Source organism: Notolabrus celidotus, chromosome 11, assembly GCF_009762535.1.
Source record: "Notolabrus celidotus isolate fNotCel1 chromosome 11, fNotCel1.pri, whole genome shotgun sequence".
In the NCBI taxonomy this organism is placed as follows: Eukaryota; Metazoa; Chordata; class Actinopteri; order Labriformes; family Labridae; genus Notolabrus; species Notolabrus celidotus.
Genome location: NC_048282.1, coordinates 19,482,350 through 19,502,855, shown reverse-complemented (window position 1 = coordinate 19,502,855; position 20,506 = coordinate 19,482,350). Strand labels below are relative to the sequence as shown.

The 20,506-nt window shown below is 38.5% G+C and overlaps 1 protein-coding gene across 3 annotated transcripts in view; it reads right to left on the bottom strand.

Annotated features, from left to right (window-relative positions):
- Positions 1–20,506, bottom strand: part of LOC117821134 (homeobox protein Hox-C10a-like) — a 98,002-nt gene that overhangs the window by 45,413 nt on the left and 32,083 nt on the right. Inside the window, exons 3-4 of one of the 3 annotated variants that reach the window (XR_004632911.1) lie at positions 8,913–9,016; positions 4,721–5,619 (exon numbers count right to left, since the gene is read on the bottom strand). The gene's annotated coding sequence lies outside the window, so the exon portion shown is untranslated. Of the gene's footprint in view, positions 1–4,720; positions 5,620–8,589; positions 8,750–8,912; positions 9,017–20,506 lie in introns of those variants that run through there. The other 2 variants (XR_004632912.1, XR_004632913.1) reach the window with 2 other exon arrangements.

The window sequence follows — 20,506 nt, the reverse complement described above, 5'->3', positions numbered from 1 at the left end:
GTGTAGTTTCACAATTTCGTGAAAAACTAGTGATGCGTCGGAAACAGCCTCGGTGTATTAGTGAGCAGTTAAACCTCAAACATTTGCAGAATGAAGCGCAATTTGGAAAACAGACTACAATATCAAATAGATACATAAACATCCCAGTCTTTTCATAAGCTGGCAATAACATGTTTCATTAAGCAACAGAGAACTTTGGAAAATAGTGTTTTTTGTGCCATGTCAAGGACACAGCTGAAAAAGGCGCATTGACATAACACAGACATCTTTTACGCACAAAGCACAAAACAGCGTGGGTTGTACGGTCTCAATGTTTTTCATGCTGATAGCTATATTTGGTATACTGCTTACTATTTTACTAATGTACTATTTTATTTAACACTATATTTTCGTTATCATACAAAGCTTTAAAAAGTCATGTCACCACAGCACTGTGGGTCTCATTCCGCCCTGTCTGTCATTTATTTAAAGTGATTTTTAAACAAATTAGCTTCTTTCTTCTTTTTTTTTAAATATCCAACAATGAATTTCAACTCGGCCTATCATCAGTTTTCTCAAGAGGTATTTTGTTACATATCTCTGGCCGGGGTCTGAGGTGTAATCCGGAGAGAAAGTAGACTAAAGAAATCCACCGTTGGACACGTCTAGTCGGAAGTCCAAGTTCAAGTTAAGAGAGGCGGTCGCTCCATCCGTCCAGACAGCAAAACAAAAGACACACACGTTCATCATTAATCATCTCACCGCTGCTCACACTGCACTGAGGGCTCGAAACTTTCTGCACATTTTCCAGACTATAAAGGGAGTCCAAAGAGAGGAAGTGTGTGTACAGGTGTATTTTAAATGTTTTATACTTAAAGATGATTGTCCGACGCAGAGAGCTTTGTAGAAATATTACTGATGGACTTTTCCTAGGTTTTAAATGTGTATGTTATCAAAGGTGCAACCCATGCATTTTAAATGTGATTATAAGAGGTAAATACATCAAACTGGGTTATTCAGAAAAAAATAATAATTTAAGGAAGTGTCCTTATACTCAATCGGTATAGCCCTGCGTTTGATACTGCGGCCGGAGTGAAAGTCTATCTGCTTATGATAGAAAACTATTTCAAATTAATCTTCTTCAGAGGCTTGCGTTACAGGCCACCCTACTTTAACATCAATGCTCGTGTCCACTGCAGCCTGTAACACCACACAGCGTTCGAAATGTCCCCACACAGACAATGTGTCAAAATGCTGTTAAGAGTTCTGAGGACACGCGCTATGAATGTCTGTGAGCTTATCACAACAATATGAGGTGAAGAGAGAAAAACATGTCCCAATTAAAACGGTTCATGTGAATATAATGGTGCTTATATTAAATAAAGGAATTTAAAAATCTGAACTAAATCTAATCTTAATCGAACTAGTATTAAAATGTAGCACTGCAGAAAAAAAGTCAAACAACAACTCTTACATTTAATTTCTCAAACTAACTTTAAATTGATCTAAGATCAGAATTTTCTCTTCCATTATGTATTATAATATGGGTGACACTTCTACATTTACGTCATCACAAAACTTATGAAATCAAGTGTACGCTTTATTACTGTCTTCACACTATCATTAACGGCACAGTATTAAGCTTATACTGCGAGGTAAAGAACTTTAAACATGAAGCCTGCTATATTTCATATAGGCAAATGGTTTATTTATACAGCCCACGCTGTGAAGCCCACTTTGCTCTAAGGCACCGAATAAAAATCCGGGAAATTTACAGAAAGCCATTTTAAGGACAACAACTTCCTCATCGAGTCTGCAGCAGGCCTGCAGTGTCAGTATGCAGAGCCTGCAGTCTGCACGGGCTGGTAGTTTGGAGGAGCTGCGGGCTGAGAGAAATGTCTGCACCTGTTTGCTGTGACGGAGTGAATCTTGAAGAAATGAAATGATGCACGAAACCCTCACTATGAATCATATCAATAACGCTAAAGTAAATAGAACTAAACAAATAGATCCATATTGTTTAAAGATAGCGCGAGTTCTGCAGAGCAGCAGCAACAACAGGGAGCTGCAGAGAGGCCATGTTGCTGCAAGCAAATTCATTATAAAATACCAAAAATAGGTCCAAACCGCAGAATGCATCTTTACGTCTTTTGGTAAGAAGTCACTTAGACTAATCCCATAGATGCATTTGGCTTCGGGGACGCGTTGTACCTGAGCCATCAGAGTGTGTGTAGAGATAACATCCAACCACACATTTCTGCAGTATTCGGACGTTTCCTCCTAGAACAGATAACTGAAGAGGGAACTGCTGTCAGCAAATGTTGAATCAGTTCGTTAAATGTTATTTGAAAAGCATCAGTTGACCAAAATATACATTAGTGCATGTTTCTAATGTTCAGAATGTTATCAGTTTTGGACATGGTTTCTCAAAAATCCATCTCACTCTAAATGGTTAAGTTAACAATTTATAGGCCCTATATGATACCAAAACATAACAATAAACTGCTCCAGAAAAGTGTCTTGTGTACAGGGCGAGCCTCAGCGTGAAGGACGTGCAGTCAGACATATTCTGTATGTTCTGATTGCGTAACTGCTGGCTCTACCTTTGCCACGCGTCACGCGCTCGAGGTAAAGTTAAGTAATTAAAAAATAGTTATATTTACATTCATGCACGTACAGACATTTGCCAACTGCTGTCCTCAGTTCAACCATCGATAGGGTTTTCACGTGATCCCTTCATTCGTTTCATCATGTGAATGTGTTTATGCCAATTTGCTTTAAGCTGAGCACGTGCGTGACATTAGATGTGATACATTTATTGAGGGGCAGGCCATACAGAGAAAAAAGAACAAGCAATGAATTGAATAATAACTATTTTAAACCCTTATTGAAAAGGTTTGTAATCGCAATCGAGGCCTTTGTGATAGAAAACTGATTTAAATGTTTAAAAAGATGACTTAAAAGTCGAGTGACCGTTCAGAATGTAAACGTCCTCTACATTTGATGCCTCTTTCTTTTGTTTTAAGTCAGTTAGACTCCCTAACAGACAATAAACATGCACATCCCGAAGACAAGGACAATTTGACTTCAAAAAGCCATTGATTGTTTCAGAGCAAACATCAATTCGTCCTTATTATTGTTATGCATCTTTTTATAGACTTGCTCGCTTTGGTTTCTGTGCGCCTGCACAGGAAGCTGAATGGCAAAGTAACTAAAGCAAGAGTTAAATTAAAGACAGACAGAAGAACCAAAGTAAAATTGTGGCTAAGTTTCTGTCGCCTTCTGTCTGGAGAGAAACAACAGTAAATTCAGATTTCCTAAACACGCGTGGATGGAATGACAGACCAGCGAGATGAATTAATTTATGGACCAAAATTAGTGCAGCTCCACTTGTGCCACTGTGTTGCTCATATTATGAAGATGAGCAAGACGAAGTTCAAGTTCAAAGTCAGTGTGCTCAGACAGAGCTGCGTGAGCTGAGGAGTGGACACCCCTCACCTCCATCACCTCGCTCGTAAACTAAAACAGTAGCCGTTTGCATATCCGATCCGACTGAAAACATAGAGGAGATCCCCACACCCGACAGCCGAGACGAAAAAGAAACGAAAAGAGCGAGTGATCTTATCAATATCCCCGAAGCAGATACACCATCAGTGAATGACGAACTATTCATTTACTATGAATTTCCCTATGATGGATCTGGCTTTATGTTGCCGAGCATTATCAGTATGAAATGAGGTTACACTGTGCCTATAAACTGTTTCTCTGTTGCGCTTAATAACATCAAAATTCTGGCGGGGATTTTGTGACTCATTCACCGGCCAAATAAAGCGACAAAATATCCATCTAAATTCGACTTTGATTCATATTCGAGTGTTTTTTTTCTAATGTTGTGATATGCAATGGTGTGTTCTTCTTTCAGACCAACACAAAAGTTGTTTGTTACTTTGTTTACCGACCGAAAATGATAAGAAAATACATGTCTACCAAAGGATATCATCTGAATTATTTTTATTCAGTCCTTCATGTGCATCTGGAATTATTAAAAATTAACGCGCGCACGATAAAAAAGACGCAACTTTGCTCAATCCTGAGGTAGGTTGAGCATATCCGTAATACACCAAAATAAATTAAATTAAAAAAATAGTTTATCAAGACTAACGTATCTAGTTTGTCATGGGTGTTTTTGTATTTAGTCGTTTGTGGTGATCTTAAAAATCCGTGTATCGTTTTTTCTTCTCTGAATTATTTCATCAAAACACTTAAAAACAAGCCTTACGTGAGAAATACAGCACTTTTATGAACATATTCAGTGGAGTAATAGAGCGATGAAAAACCACATTCTCTCACTTTTTCTTCCTGCGTGGGATTTTATGGAAAGGCCATCAAAACTCCAAAACTTTGGGCTCCTAAAATGTGCGACTGTACCACCAGAAAAGTGCATCGGTTCTGCAGCAGAGCTTTAATTAATTTTGTATTTAATTGCGTAATTAATGGCTGAAGAGGCCGTAAAATAATGCGCATCAGTAAGATATTAAATGCGTGAGAGGGTTTTACATGTGGTTATATAGCAATAATTTCAAGTCTAAGATAGAGGCTACAAATTAATGCGAGCGATCTGACCTTTTTAACCTGTTGACTGATAATGTTTGAACAACACGAAACAATAACAATCCGTTTCTAATAGAGTGTAAGGTCCAATATGGTAGAAACAAGAAATAATTTGGAGCAAACAATCACATCATTCTTTGAAAACACTTTATTATTATCAATTATACCATGCAAAATAAACATTTATCGAACATTGTATCACGTTTTATCGGAGCGTGCAAGAAGGAACCATCAATAGGCCTATATGATAGAGATTTCCATTTATTTACTTTTTATTTTTTCATTTTTTTGAAGCCAGATCATCAGAGTCGAGTCCCCATAGCAAATCTAACACTTGTAATGATACAGGCCTGCAAGCTATTTACATGTCGGACCTTTTAATTGAACAGACTACACCGAGGAGTCAAAAACTGTTAAATGACTGGGTGTCACATATTAGCATATTACCTGAAGTCTAATAACCTAATTTATCAGATCTGGAAACACTGGATGAGATTAGACTATAGTTTTCATCTGTTTCAGATCATACTGAGAGCGGCTGCATAATTGGATGCAAAGGAATGGAAACCTAAGAACTCAACATTTCTGCCATGAGCTAACAATATGAACAAAGTCACATTCTATAATGAGAATGGGTCTAAAAATGTTGATTATTCCACTCCTTATGTGAGACTTTTTGCAGATGTTCTTTGTTTATAGAGCTAAACAAAAATATTTCATACCACAGGCCATGCTAAATCAATCAACACTGCAACAATGTTCTTCTTTGTTTTCTGTGCTATGCATGTGGCTGTCTATTGTATGAATTGTGATCACTATGATGTTTTGAACTCAGCATGTGAAGCCTGAAACATATCAAGATTTGCATATAAAGATGGTAACTATAATCTGTATAAGCCTGGAGGAAGAAAAAGGAGTAGAAGTCAATAATCCTTCCACTGTGTATTCTGCCTTTCCACAAAACACCTCCCCGACATCAGTCGCCCATGAAAATGGTTCTCTGAAGGCTTCTTTGACTGTTGTGGAATCCTGGAAACATTGCAAAGTAGAAATATTTGTTCATGCCTCCAGCTTTAGGTCAGAGTAAACACAAAAAGTCCATTTATTTTGGCTGAATTTGGCCAAGAATATAGGGAGAGGTCTGCTCCAGGAGGTGGTGGAGAAGTACAGTAAATTACAAGAGATTCAATGTTTTTCCATCCAACCGTACCAAATAAATGCATTGAGATGACTTCCCAAAACTAAAGATTGAATCGACAGTGAGGCGCTGGCTCTTTCAGTTTAGAAATTGATCCAGTGGGCAGTTTAAGCTGGAGCCAGATGTGACCCGCAGGCAGCTAAATGAGCATTGCTGTTTTGAATCAATTAGGAAAGCCTGCAATAGGACGCTGCTGTCTTCAGTATTACTACAGAGAAGTCCAAACTCTATTTAAATACAACTGAAACAGAGTTTAGAAATAGCTTTTGTCTGTTTTCAGAACTCTGACAAGTGCAAACGAGGAAACTCTGCTCAAGCATTTTAAAAGTTCTCTTCTTCTATGGAGATTTTCAGGAAATACGGATCTGATATACACTTAGAGGCACTTCAGTAATGCAGCACAGTTTCTTTTCAATCATAAAATTATTTTTTACAGCACACTTGTGTTTTTACAATTCCAATATTCTAACTTTGTAGTTAAAAAGGCCCTAGTAGTAAATTTTAATAATAGTTATTAAATATTCCCTCTTTTTTCATATTTTAAGGGACAAATGTGCTCTGATTAATCTGAGAATTTTGTTGTGAATACTCTCATGTAATGTGTGTAAGAGCAGTAAAGTAATTTGTGAGTGTCCCATAAAAGTATCCTAGTTCGTCTTTAATCTTTGGAGACTGCATCTTTTAAACAAACATTACTTTGTGTGTGTTAATATTGCAGGATGGCAACACAGTACACACTAATATCCATTATTTAGTTAAGTTGTGTGTGCATTTCAAGAATATTAGATTTCTTCCACTGGAGGAAAACACAATTTTGTGCCTTAAATCTAACCTATTTGAATTCCTCTGTTGATGTCTTGGAAGTGTAATATCAAACTTGAATGCAGCAACCGATAAGAGTCAAACAATAATGTGTGAAGTTAAACCGATAAGAGTCCAACGATAATTGTAATATTTTCTGAAAAGTGTTACAGTATGGTCGATTCATGACAGAGGAGTGCAGCATTTCTAAATTACTTTGTAACACGTGCTCCCAGCTAGCTATCCGAACACTGTGTGCATCATTATCAGTTAGGATGTGTAAAGTTAATTATACCAGAGTTTTTTTAAGCTTAATACAGCAATTATCAAGCATCATACTGTAAAAAATTTGTATTATCTGTCTTGTTTCTGCAAGTTAAATAAAATGAGCTTTGTATACATTAAGTCATATAAAGATAAGAGATTTATAATTATATTTAAAGTGTTCAAACATTTGTACTAGTGGCTAAAAAACATAAAAAACATATCTGAGTTTGAAATTTTACCGAAGTACCTACTTTATAATCAAAACATTACAGCGTTTAGAGTGTTAATCATGAAACCACAGAAAAGCTGTCATCAGGACTGTAGGATATATAGTCTGTTTTTCTCTTTAAGCTGGAAAGATATGATATCATATTAGATGTCATAATTTTAATGAGTATCCCCTGGTGATATTTAAGAGCAGTAAATAGAGCAGATTATGTGTACAAGAAGCTATTTAGAGACCTGCATAGATTCTCACGGCCGTCTTTTCACACACACATGTAAGCACACCATCTCAACTCAGAGCAGATTGATGTAGACACATCGCAGCAGACAGATTTTGTTTATTTATGTACACCAAGTCAACTGAGCGAGGAAAATGTCCATTTGCAGCTCCTTCCCTTACTGCGTGTGGGTGAAATAACCACAAGAGAGGAGCTTTTTCTAAACTGGATACCTACCATATGGAAAAAAGTCTCAGTTTTTCCACATGATTGATCTCATGAAAGAGGAACTTCTGATGGAACATTTTGAAATAAAATGATCAAAGTCACATATTAGTGGACTTTAGTGCAATTTCTTCTGTATCTCATTATTTTCATCTGACATCTTAGAACTAAATAAGTCCTCAAAATGATAAAAAGCCAGGGACCATATCTATTCTATATTAGAATATAGTGCATATAATGTATATATAGCTATACATGCTAACATCAATATATTTCATACACTTAAAGTGTGCGATGAAGTAGAATGAAGGAAGATAACACTTTTTTATTTTAAAAAAATAATCATATTGCTCTAACTTTTCATTCACTTTTGCTTTTCCAGTTGGCTGATCGAAACTAGCGTCTGTCCTCCCTTCACAAATGTGTATCATTCTGCACCGCTCTTTTTTACATGACTCACACATACTTTTCACCCTTATTAATTCATTGACATGTTCAAGATGTACGAATGCTCATTACCCCACATTTGCTCAGTTAATCTGGTCTTCTTTTTTTTTCTTTAAAGAAGTCAAAGTTTAAATCACCTGTTTTTAATCAAGATTTTTCAAGCTCTAGCTCTTCCTATTTTAATAACTGTTAATGACAGTAAATCAGTATGCAGAGAAAATATATATACCTCTAGTTTACCAAAGCTCCATTTCACAAGACATTTCCATCAAAATTTAAGGTGCTCTGAGTCTGGCTGAGTCAGCCTTGCTGACAACAACTTCCAAGTGGCTACAGCAGGTTTTACATCCATTTTATGGCTAGAAGGCAAATAAATCCTGACTGGGGTTTCTCCCCCTCTTACCTTACCTCTTAATCCTTCCTCCTAAGCCTTCCTCCTTTGCTCTTCATTTTTCTCTAAGGCAAAAGTTAAAACTAACTTACAAGTGTACCTTCTTTGCTGCTGATTTTTTGGGAGGCAAGTTTGAATATAAAGACTTCAATAAAAATAAGTTTTATGAAAAAGTAAAGTTTAAGAGTATTGAAGAGTCCAAAACCAGAACTATAAGAAACTGCTTCTGAATTCAGAACTCAGATTTATTTGTTTCCTCTTTCAGCATTCAATGTTTATCAAAACAGGATAAACTACCAAGAATGTTCTTTCTCAGAGGTTGAAGTTGAAAGTCAGTCTCTTGTTTGAAGTGGGACTGAGACACTCTGTCACAAAAGACCCGTAAAGCTGTGGTTTAGGTCACCAAAGAGTGGAAAACACAAATCCGGATTACTTGTGACCTTTCTTGTCTGATAGTCAAGGTTCTGTGCTGAAATGTATTACCACTCATCCACATAAGAGGTAAATAAATGGGTTTAAATGTGGTTATCGGCAGCTCAGGGGCTTTTACCTGCTGGTTGTTGATTGAAGATGTTTGAACAGCCTGCAGATCTACAAACACATGACATCCTGGCTGTACAGAGCTGGCCCAGGCCTTCAGGAACAACTCAGCAGCTAAAAAACAAAACATAAAATACATTTTAGAAGATTAGAATATTCAGTATAATTTTCAAATCAGAAATGCATTCAAAAGAAGATGAAATTAAGCATAAAAAGATCAAGGTAACAGAAAAGGGCAGCGTTATGGCCACAGGTAGCAAAAGAAAAAGCCGAATTTGAATGAAATGACTTAATATGGACTCTTAGATTTCAAACACGATTCACTGGTAGTAAAATACTAAGGTAAATAATGTCCACACTAGACATAGAAAATGTATACACCTCTGTATAATGTGGTTACCTAAACAAATATCTCTTTATACTGAAATGATCAAATAGCATAATTTAAATGAAGGGAAATAGGGTATTGTTACTTTTTACTTCCTCAGTGTAGCACACTGTAGCTATACTTTCGCTGGTGTGCTTTTCCACTGTGCATTCAGCATGCTGACCCAACAATATTATGGTAATTCTACACAGCAGGAGTGAGCCCCAACGGTGCCTGTCTGCAACTGAGCTGTTGCAGAGAAATGACTGACTCAACATATATGCTCACATAGGCATCCAGAGAAAAGTTTCATTGTAAAAAGCCTGCTACATTTGGCTTTCTGCAGTTTTGTAGCTCCTCTGTTAACTCAGTTGTTGCAGTACCTTGGAATTTTTGTGCCACCCTTGGGTTATTGTCTGGACTTTTATCTAACAGATAGTAAACTTGCTGTTTTCTAGTCCTTCCCCTCTGCTGCACAATCAGAGCTGCCCCTCGCTGTGACAAGCTATTGGTAATGCAAACTGGAACAGTTTTACTGGGAGGCAGCCAAAGGAAGTGTTGTCTTAGCAACAGACTGCTACTTAATTTTTAGTCACACTGGTGGTGTGCCCCAAGGACTGCAATGATGGTCTGCTGCTTGGACCACCACTTTGGCTCTACTAGCTGAGGCGCCATGCCATTTTCTACATCAATGATGTCTAGAGGATAAATCATAATCATATCACAAAAATATTCATAGTTCAGAGAAAGATATTTTTGATGATTTTTCTCCCTACCAAAGTCTGATACCAGTAGTATAGGCTTTGACGAACTACCCCTAGGTGCCTCTATTGGATTGGTTACCATGAAAACTTTTGGTGAGATTTAAAAAAATATCTGCTCAGGATGTGCTGTGGTTACTTTGTTATATATGTTTGTATGTTACCTTTTAATTTAACAACATAGTCAGCATATAATCTAATTTTATCTACTAATTTGTTTTATTCGCCTCACCTGCACTGTTTTTGTGTGAAACGAAAGAGTCTGCAAGTATTAAAACTGCTAAGCATTTTCACGTTATTATTGTCCCATTGCGCATGTTAATAAGCTGCATTCAGCCCAAAGCCCCAATAAGCACAATAATAATCAGACAGAGCTTCTTGTTAAGGCTATATCCTCCAATGATACACTGATTAAAGTTAGTCTCTGTCCTGATCTAAACATGTTTCCCTTATTCTTGTTTTCAGGGCATCAATTTAAATGCCATAGGAAAGAAGAGTTTAAAAAAATAAAAAAAGTAATGGGAACACGTCACCAAGTCTGTTTAATGCTAAGATCTCACATAAAAAGATTGAGCTGGTAGCACTTTATCATTACGGTCATAGTCGGCATGAAATCAAGACATTATTGGCCTTTGATCTGGCTATCTTCTGATACACTGGATTTAATTTAAGGACAAAAGGTTAACTCAATTCATCAACAAACAAAACAAAAACACACAGAAATGTATCTTGTTGTTTTGTTAGCTTTCTAGTAATTTGAATTATTGTTTCATTGCAGGTCTTTCAAAAAAAAATCAACACACAGCCTAAATCAATACACAGAATTAGTGTCAGGGATTATTAGATGTTGTTTTGGCTAAATTTGACTCAACATTGAAATTCGTATAAGTGTTCAAGCAGTTACGTGAAATCTGCCCAAATGTGGACCCAAAAAAAAAGTCCATAAGCCCGCATATAGCTTGACAAAAACTCATTTTCACAACTGGCAGCTTCTGGTGATCACAGCAAACAGCCTTTGTATCTTATTCTACAGGAAAGGCGAGAGCCCGGCTGTTGAAGCAATACTTTGTAATGGTATTAGGAGAGCTATAAAAGTGTCAGAGGCCTGTAAACAGGCAATCAGAGATTGAGCCATGGTCTGTGCATTTGCAGGCATCAATCACTTAGTAATGTATATGAAGCCTGAAAAGCTGCTGGGCATTAGACATAATGTGGTAGGTCTACTTTGGTAGTAGTTAATGGTAGTACTTATGGAGACTTTCCAATAAAAGCACAAGCAGAGGTGTATACAATTAGTTAACTAGAAGAACAATATTATACAAAATAATGAAAATGTGCTCAGTATCAGGCAATTTAGGGTCACATTGCTTACTGCTGTGCACCACATGTATGTAAAGAAAAAACTGTTCCGTATTCAAGGTCCAAAGTATGATAATTTTTTCTTTTTCCTCTGTTACCAATTAAAGCCTCTCTAAAATGGATCCAATGTGATTTTCATAAATAAACCACAATACATTTTTCAACTAGAGGAGAGAGCAAGCGAAAGAAATAGCTTTTATTTTTTCAGCATTTATGCCTCTTTGTTAACCCTCCTGTTATGTTCATTTCTGTGGAACAGCAATAATGTTCCTGGGTCAATTTGACCCGGGGCATATTCAATTATCCAAAAGTGTCAGAACCCCAAAAAATCCCAATTAAAATAATAATTACTAATTACTAATTATTAACTCCATTACTAACCATTTAAATCAAGATTTGGTCCATTGGAGTTCTTTAATTCTCACAGATCATGGTTCAATGAGGTTAACTCGTTTTTCATAAAAATTAATGTTAAAACATTTTTTAGTGTACATTGGAAAGCCCTAAATATGAATACAACAGTTTTACATGACAGAGATGTTTGTTTATTTTATTTTACATTTTTATATATTTTTTATTTTTATGAAATGATGTTGATAAAGTAACATGACACCTTTTCTGTCACATGCTGCCCAGATTTTTATGCTGCATTTAGCTGGTCTGGAAGGCATATATTGCCTAAAATAGACTTTAAAAAGGGTCAATTTGACCCGCAGCATAACAGGAGGGTTAACAGTTGAGATGTGTCAAGAAACAAGGTAAAAAGTAGATGTAAACGAACAACAATCAAAGTGGGACTTTGCAATCCTAAAACATACTTTTATATATGTCTGGATTCAGGAGGGACATGCTGCAAACACATGTATTCTATAAAACATGACAGAAGAGAGAGAAAAAAAATTGTGAGTTATTTAGTAATGTGCCGCGTTTGATATTTGTTTATCTATCAGATCATATTGTTATCAGGAAATAATTCAATGCAGCTGCTCATTGCATATTTTTCTCATGTCATGTTTTGAACTTTTTTTATGACTCAAATTTCACAAAAGTTGGGATGCTGTGCAAAATATTAAAAACAGATTTGATGGTTTACAAAACATGAAAATTATTTAATTGAAGATTGTGTAAGAAAAAATACCTAATGTTACAAAATAACAACAACTTTATTGTTCTAGGAAATGTATATGCACATTTTAAGTTGGATGCCCGCATCACATTTTTAAAAAGCTGTGGCAGGAGCATGTTTACCATTGGGTTGCATCATCTCTATGTTTAACAGCACTCTGTAAATGTTTGGGAACCGAGGAGACCAGTTTTATGGAGTTCTGAAAGTGACACATTGTCCCATTCTTGCATGATATAGGATTTCAGCTGCTTAACAGTTCAGGGTATCACCAAATGTTTTCAACGGGTGACAAGTTGGTACTGCATGCTATGGAGCCATACTATTGTAATGCATGCTGTATGTGGTTTGGCAGTGCCTTGCTGAAATAAGCAAGGTCTTCCCTAAAAAAGGCACCGTCTGGATGGCAGCATATGTAGCTCCAGAACCTGTAAAAGATTTCTCAGCATTGACGGTGCCTTCCCAGATATGTAAGCTGCCTTATGCATACCCATACCATCAGAGATTCTGGCTTTGGAACTACATGCTGATAACAAGCTTGGTCCCACTCCTCTATAGAGTAGAGGATGCAGCATCCATGACTCCCAAAAGAAAGTTTTGATTCATCAGACCACTGGGCAGTTTTCCAATTGGCCTCAGTCAGTTTCATTGTACATTTTAAACTGCTTGTGGATGCAGCGACTCATTGTGTTCACATTAAATGGTTTTGTACCAAGCGGCAACCTCCGGTCTCAAACGATGAAGCCCATGTGGAAGTGTTATAAACTGCAATACATCCAGAATCCGCTTAAGGCTGGCTGCAGAAACATCGGAAACCACATAGACATGAATGGGCAAATTTTAAACTGCTTGTGGATGCAGCGACTCATTGTGTTCACATTAAATGGTTTTGTACCAAGCGGCAACCTCCGGTCTCAAACGATGAAGCCCATGTGGAAGTGTTATAAACTGCAATACATCCAGAATCCGCTTAAGGCTGGCTGCAGAAACATCGGAAACCACATAGACATGAATGGGCAAAAGACAATCTTTGCAGCATTAATAAACATGTTTACAGCCTGGTACAAAAAACGGCTTGGCCCTACGTAGCTAATCTCTCTATCTGCACACACTGTACGGGGGGTGAATTTCTTTCTAATGCGACGGTTCAGAAGATATTAAGATTCTCTGCCCCATTACGTCACACTCTGCCTGGTTGAGTTCCGCATTTCCAATATGGCTGCCACCGTCGATTGGCTTCAAATCAGCGCTCAGGAACAGATGGGTGACGTCACGGAACCTATGTCCATTATTTATACAGTCTATGTTTTGTACCCATGGTGCAAGTTCCACTACAGAGGTATGTCTGTCTCCTAAACTATACAGTATAAGTTTTTTCTTGATCCTTGATTCTTTTCAGCCTTGCTAGCTTTTTAATGTAGTAAATGTAATGTCAATTTTTGTTTTTAGAAAAAAATTTGTCTCAAAATATTTGTAATTAACAAATGTATTCAGGTTTTTTCAAAATGTACCTGAAATTAAAAGAATAACTTCAGAATCTTATATGATAACAATATTTTTGTTCTTTTTTTTATAGTAGTAGTATTTTTAAAAAGTTGTCTTTAAGTCGTCTGATGGTGTGAAAAACAGGCAGACACTTTCTATTATAAGGTTACATAACATAGACAAGGACTGACCATCCATCATAACATTTAGCAGTAACAAACAGGCAAACTGTCCCAAAAATTGGCTTCTCTTTTCTCTCGTATCAATTTTCATTGTTACCAGGTCGCACGCCATCTAGTTTATGATTGGTTGGATGGAGAAGCAACACCAGCACCTTGCCAAACATTGCAGGCTGCATTGTTTGAGTTGTTGCACAGAGCAGCTAAACATATACTGAACAAACACTCTGAGTGCTATGAAAAAGACACTGGGTTAAGCAATTGCTGTGTGTGTACTCACGCTGCTGATTACGCTCACTCCTCCTTGGGACGTCTTCACGTCTAGCTAACTGTGATCAATGCTAGCAGGCTGACAATCCATGATCACATCACTGTGTTTCTGTTAAAAGCACATGCACTAACCTAAAACAAATGACTACAGTTTACTGGATCCAAATGCCACAATACACTGTTTGTCAGTGTCTTGAAAAAGTGCATGTTTATTACATCAGTCAGTCAGCTAATAAACTATAGCTTTAATAGCCTGAAATATTCAGGGCTTTTGAGAAAAAAATATTCAGGGCTTGAGTCTGAATATTCCTGCTCCGCCAATGGCTGTAAATGTATTGTTTTCTCATGGGAAAGATGAGACACATCCCTGTGGTGCATGGGTAGTCAGCTTAGTGTGGCCTTTAAGATTTTAATGTGTCAGAGATGCAGGACGCATACCAAGCAAAATCACAGCCACAAATTCTGTGGAAATTCACAGTGATGGGCAATATTCTGAACTCATTGACCTGTTTGCTCACACGGTCTCTGACAGAGACGCAAGCTCTTCACATCTTTACTTCTGAAAGACTCTCAGCAGGACCTCTTATACACCCAGTCATGTTACCAACCTGTTTCAAATTAACCTAATTACAGTAAATCCAGACAGTATTCACACCCCTTCATTTTGACTACATGTTGCTAGATTACAAACTTATTCTAAAAGAGACAGACTTTATTCTTCTTCTCAAAAACCCACTCACAATAGCCCATAATGACAGAGTGAAAACAGGTCTGTAGACTTTTTTGCAAATTTCTCTAAAATAAAAAAACCTTAAATATAACATGTACTACCTAAAGAGCATGATGATGATCTCCATCATTTGTCAAGTGAAGAAGTTTGGAACAACTAGGACTCTTCCTAGAGCTGGCCACCCAGCCAAACTGACTAATTGGGGGAAGAAGGGCCTTGTTTGGGGAGGTGAACAAGAACAAAGGACTAGGTTCAGGACCAGTCTGTTAATATCAGGGTTCTGTACAGCTGTGTTGCTTTTTTTGTTCCGTTTGTTTTCACTATCGGCAGTTTGCACTCCTAATAGCTACAGCAGGGGTTCTCAAACTTTTTGGAGCCAGGGACCCCTTACAGTTGAGAAAATTGTCCATGCCCCCTCATAATTGTAACACAGATGAAACACATTAGTGATGTGTCATGATCAAAACCTGCGGCTCTGAGAGCCGATGCTTTATAGTGAATCAGAAGAGCCGGCTCGCATCAAGAGAGAGCCAGCTCCCAGTTTTTTCCTTTCGCTGCTTAGCTCTCACAGTGCTCAGCCCCAGCTCTGCTCACAGCAGTACTTTGTTTTGATTGGTCAGCATGGCGGCCATGCGGCCAATCATATGTGAGGATATAGGATACAGGTGATGGAGGGGAGTCTGTGTATCCTGGCTTCATCTGTTGCTTCAGAGAGAGTCTTCTTAAAGACAGGGCAAATACTCACTGAGAGGAGAAATCGGATCAGCCCATCAAAGCTGACGCATCGGATGTTTCTCAATGCCAACCTGAGGACGTTAATAATGTTTGCTTGAGTTTAGTTCTGGTTTTGGTTCAGTTTGCTTGAGTTCGGTTCTGGTTGAGTTCGGTTCTGGTTTGATTCTGGTTCAAGTCTGGTTCGGTTCTGGTTCGATTCTGTACGGTTCTGGTTCGGTAATGGTTCGGTTCTGGTATGGTTCTGGTTCGGTTCCGGTTCCGGTTCGGATTCAGTTCTGGTACGGTTCTGGTTCGGTTCTGGTTCGGGTCTGGTTCGGTTCTGGTTCGGTTCTGGTTCAAGCCTGGTTCAAGTCTGGAACGGTTCTGGTTCGGTTTGGTTCTGGTTCGGTTCGGTTCGGTTCAGTTCTGGTTCAGTTCTGGTTCAGTTCTGGTTCGGTTCTGGTTCAGTTTGCATGAGTGGTTCTGGTTCTGTATGCTTAAGTTTAGTTCTAAACCTAACCCTAATCCTAATCCTAACCCTAATCATAATCCTAACCCTAACCCTAATCATAAACCTAACCCTAACCCAAATCCTAACCCTAATCCTAACCCTATCCCTAAACACAACCCAACCCTAATCATAACCCTAACCATAACCCTATCCCTAATCAACCCTAACACTAATCACAACCCTAACACTAACCCTAACCCTAGTCACAACCCTAACCCTAATCACAACCCTAACCCTAATCATAACCCTAATCACAACCGTAACACTAACCCTAATCACAACCCTATCCCTAATCAACCCTAACCCTAGTCACAACCCTAACACTAACCCTAACCCTAGTCACAACCCTAACCCTAACCCTAACCCTAGTCACAACCCTAACACTAACCCTAACCCTAATCATAACCCTAACCCTTATCACAACCCTAACAATAACCCTATCCCTAATCAACCCTAACCCTAATCACAACCCTAACACTAACCCTAATCACAACACTAACCCTAATCATAACCCTAACCCTAATCATAACCCTAATCACAACCCTAACACTAACCCTAATCACAACCCTATCCTAATCAACCCTAACCCTAATCACAACCCTAACACTAACCCTAACCCTAGTCACAACCCTAATCATAACCCTAACCCTAATCATAACCCTAACCCTAATCACAACCCTAACACTAACCCTAACCCTAATCACAACCGTAACACTAACCCTAATCACAACCCTATCCCTAATCAACCCTAACCCTAATCACAACCCTAACACTAACCCTAACCCTAATCACAACCGTAACACTAACCCTAATCACAACCCTATCCCTAATCAACCCTAACCCTAGTCACAACCCTAACACTAACCCTAACCCTAGTCACAACCCTAACCCTAACCCTAATCATAACCCTAATCACAACCCTAACACTTACCCTAACCCTAATCACAACCCAACCCTAATCATAACCCTAACCATAACCCTATCCCTAATCAACCCTAACACTAATCACAACCCTAACACTAACCCTAACCCTAGTCACAACCCTAACCCTAATCACAACCCTAACCCTAATCATAACCCTATTCACAACCCTACCACTAACCCTAACCCTAATCATAACCCTAACCCTTATCACAACCCTAACAATAACCCTATCCCTAATCAACCCTAACCCTAATCACAACCCTAACACTTACCCTAATCACAACACTAACCCTAATCATAACCCTAACCCTAATCATAACCCTAATCACAACCCTAACACTAACCCTAATCACAACCCTATCCCTAATCAACCCTAACCCTAATCACAACCCTAACACTAACCCTAACCCTAGTCACAACCCTAATCATAACCCTAACCCTAATCATAACCCTAACCCTAATCATAACCCTAATCACAACCCTAACACTAACCCTAACCCTAATCACAACCGTAACACTAACCCTAACCCTAATCACAACCCTATCCCTAATCAACCCTAACCCTAATCACAACCCTAACCCTAAACACAACCCAACCCTAATCATAACCCTAACCATAACCCTATCCCTAATCAGCCCTAACACTAATCACAACCCTAACACTAACCCTAACCCTAGTCACAACCCTAACCCTAATCACAACCCTAACCCTAATCATAACCCTATTCACAACCCTAACACTAACCCTAACCCTAATCATAACCCTAACCCTTATCACAACCCTAACAATAACCCTATCCCTAATCAACCCTAACCCTAATCACAACCCTAACACTAACCCTAATCACAACACTAACCCTAATCATAACCCTAACCCTAATCATAACCCTAATCACAACCCTAACACTAACCCTAATCACAACCCTATCCCTAATCAACCCTAACCCTAATCACAACCCTAACACTAACCCTAACCCTAGTCACAACCCTAATCATAACCCTAACCCTAATCATAACCCTAACCCTAATCATAACCCTAATCACAACCCTAATCATAACCCTAACCCTAATCATAACCCTAACCCTAATCATAACCCTAATCACAACCGTAACACTAACCCTAATCACAACCCTATCCCTAATCAACCCTAACCCTAATCACAACCCTAACACTAACCCTAACCCTAGTCACAACCCTAACACTAACCCTAACCCTAGTCACAACCCTAACCCTAACCCTAATCATAACCCTAATCACAACCCTAACACTTACCCTAACCCTAATCACAACCCTATCCCTAATCAACCCTAACCCTAATCACAACCCTAACACTAACCCTAACCCTAGTCACAACCCTAATCACAACCCTAACCCTAATCATAACCCTAACCCTAATCATAATCCTAATCACAACCCTAACCCTAATCACAACCCTATCCCTAATCAACCCTAACCCTAATCACAACCCTGACACTAACCCTAACCCTAGTCACAACCCTAACACTAAGCCTAACCCTAACCCTAATCACAACCCTAATCATAACCCTAACCCTAATCACAACCCTAACCCTAATCACAACCCTAACCCTAATCATAACCCTAATCACAACCCTAACCCTAATCATAACCCTAATCACAACCCTAACCCTAATCATAACCCTAATCACAACCCTAACCCTAACCACAACCCTAACCCTAACCACAACCCTAACCCTAATCAAAACCCTAGGGTCAGGGTGAGAATGATTTTGTAACAGAATAAATGCACACAATTGGGCAATTATAAGGCTTCTCATAAAAACACTGTACGTAAAAGGGTTTTCAAAACAAACCATTAGTTTTTGCAAAGTTAAGGTAAAATATACGGCTACACAAGAGCCTACATTAAGAGCCGTTCGGGAGTCGAAAGAGCTGGCTCTTCTTTGGGGGCCGAGTCAAAAGAGCCGGCTCTCTGAAAATAGCCCAACTTCCCATCACTAAAGCACATGCTTACTACCATTTGCACTCTTAGTTGCCCTTGGAACTATTTGTATTGTAAAACGTATCAATGTAAATACTTCAGACCTGTACCATAGTGATAAACAGATAACACACAATTTGAATCAAGTAAATACCACTTGTATACTTTAAAACAGAGGGTCATTTCATTCCTTGTGGACTCAACATGACAGCATTTATACTTTTCAAGTAATTGATCTTAAACATTTTCAGAAAATTAACAGTAACAAGACTCACATATCCCCTCAAGCCACCAAATGGTATAACAATGGTGTGTGCTGTTTTGTAATGACACAGCACAATTTTATGATTTACTAGAAATGTATTCAAACTATTTCACGGACCCCCATGCTATGGTTCGCAGACCCCCAGGGGTCCCAGGACCCCATTTTGAGAACAACTGAGATGGAGTGCAGTAATGTACCATAAAACATAAACAATATACCCCCGTTTTCTGTGAATGCATGATTATGAAGTGAAGGAGAAAAGATGTAAAAAAAAGTTGCGCAGTGTCGCTGTCTTTTCCAGCACAGCATGCACTCAACTTTCAATGAATGGGGATGTGTTTTGTTAATAGGGTCAGGTTAAACGCAGCCATGTTGGAATAATTTTCCAGGACTATATGTGATTTTCCAGGACATTTTACGTTTTCTCCCATTTTCCAGGTGTTTTCCAGTACTGGAAAACTGGTCAACTGTTTTCCAGGTTTTCAAGGTTTTCCAGGACGCGTGGGAACCCTGAATATTCTGAGTGGCCAAGCCAGGGCACAGACTTAAACCCAATTGAGCATCTCTAGAGAGACCCGGAAAAAGCTGTGCACCAACGCTCTCCATCCAACCTGACAGAGCTTGAGAGGATCGGCAAAGCAGAATAGGAGACACTGGGCAAATCAGGCTGGCCAAGCTTGTAGCGTCCCACCGAAGAAGACTTAGGCTGTAATCGCTGCCAAATATGCTTCAACAAAGTTATGGCTGTGAATACTTATGTACATTTGATATTTCAATCTTCTTTTATAAATTTGAGAAAATGCCTACAGACCTGTTTTCACTCTTCATTATGGGCAAACATGGGTAGACTTTGTTTGCACAGAAGTTGAGATGTTCCTCTACGTGTTTTTTTTTGTTCACATTACACAACATTCTCAGTGTTATCTTTTCTTTGTCCAAACTTTTTAGAAACGTG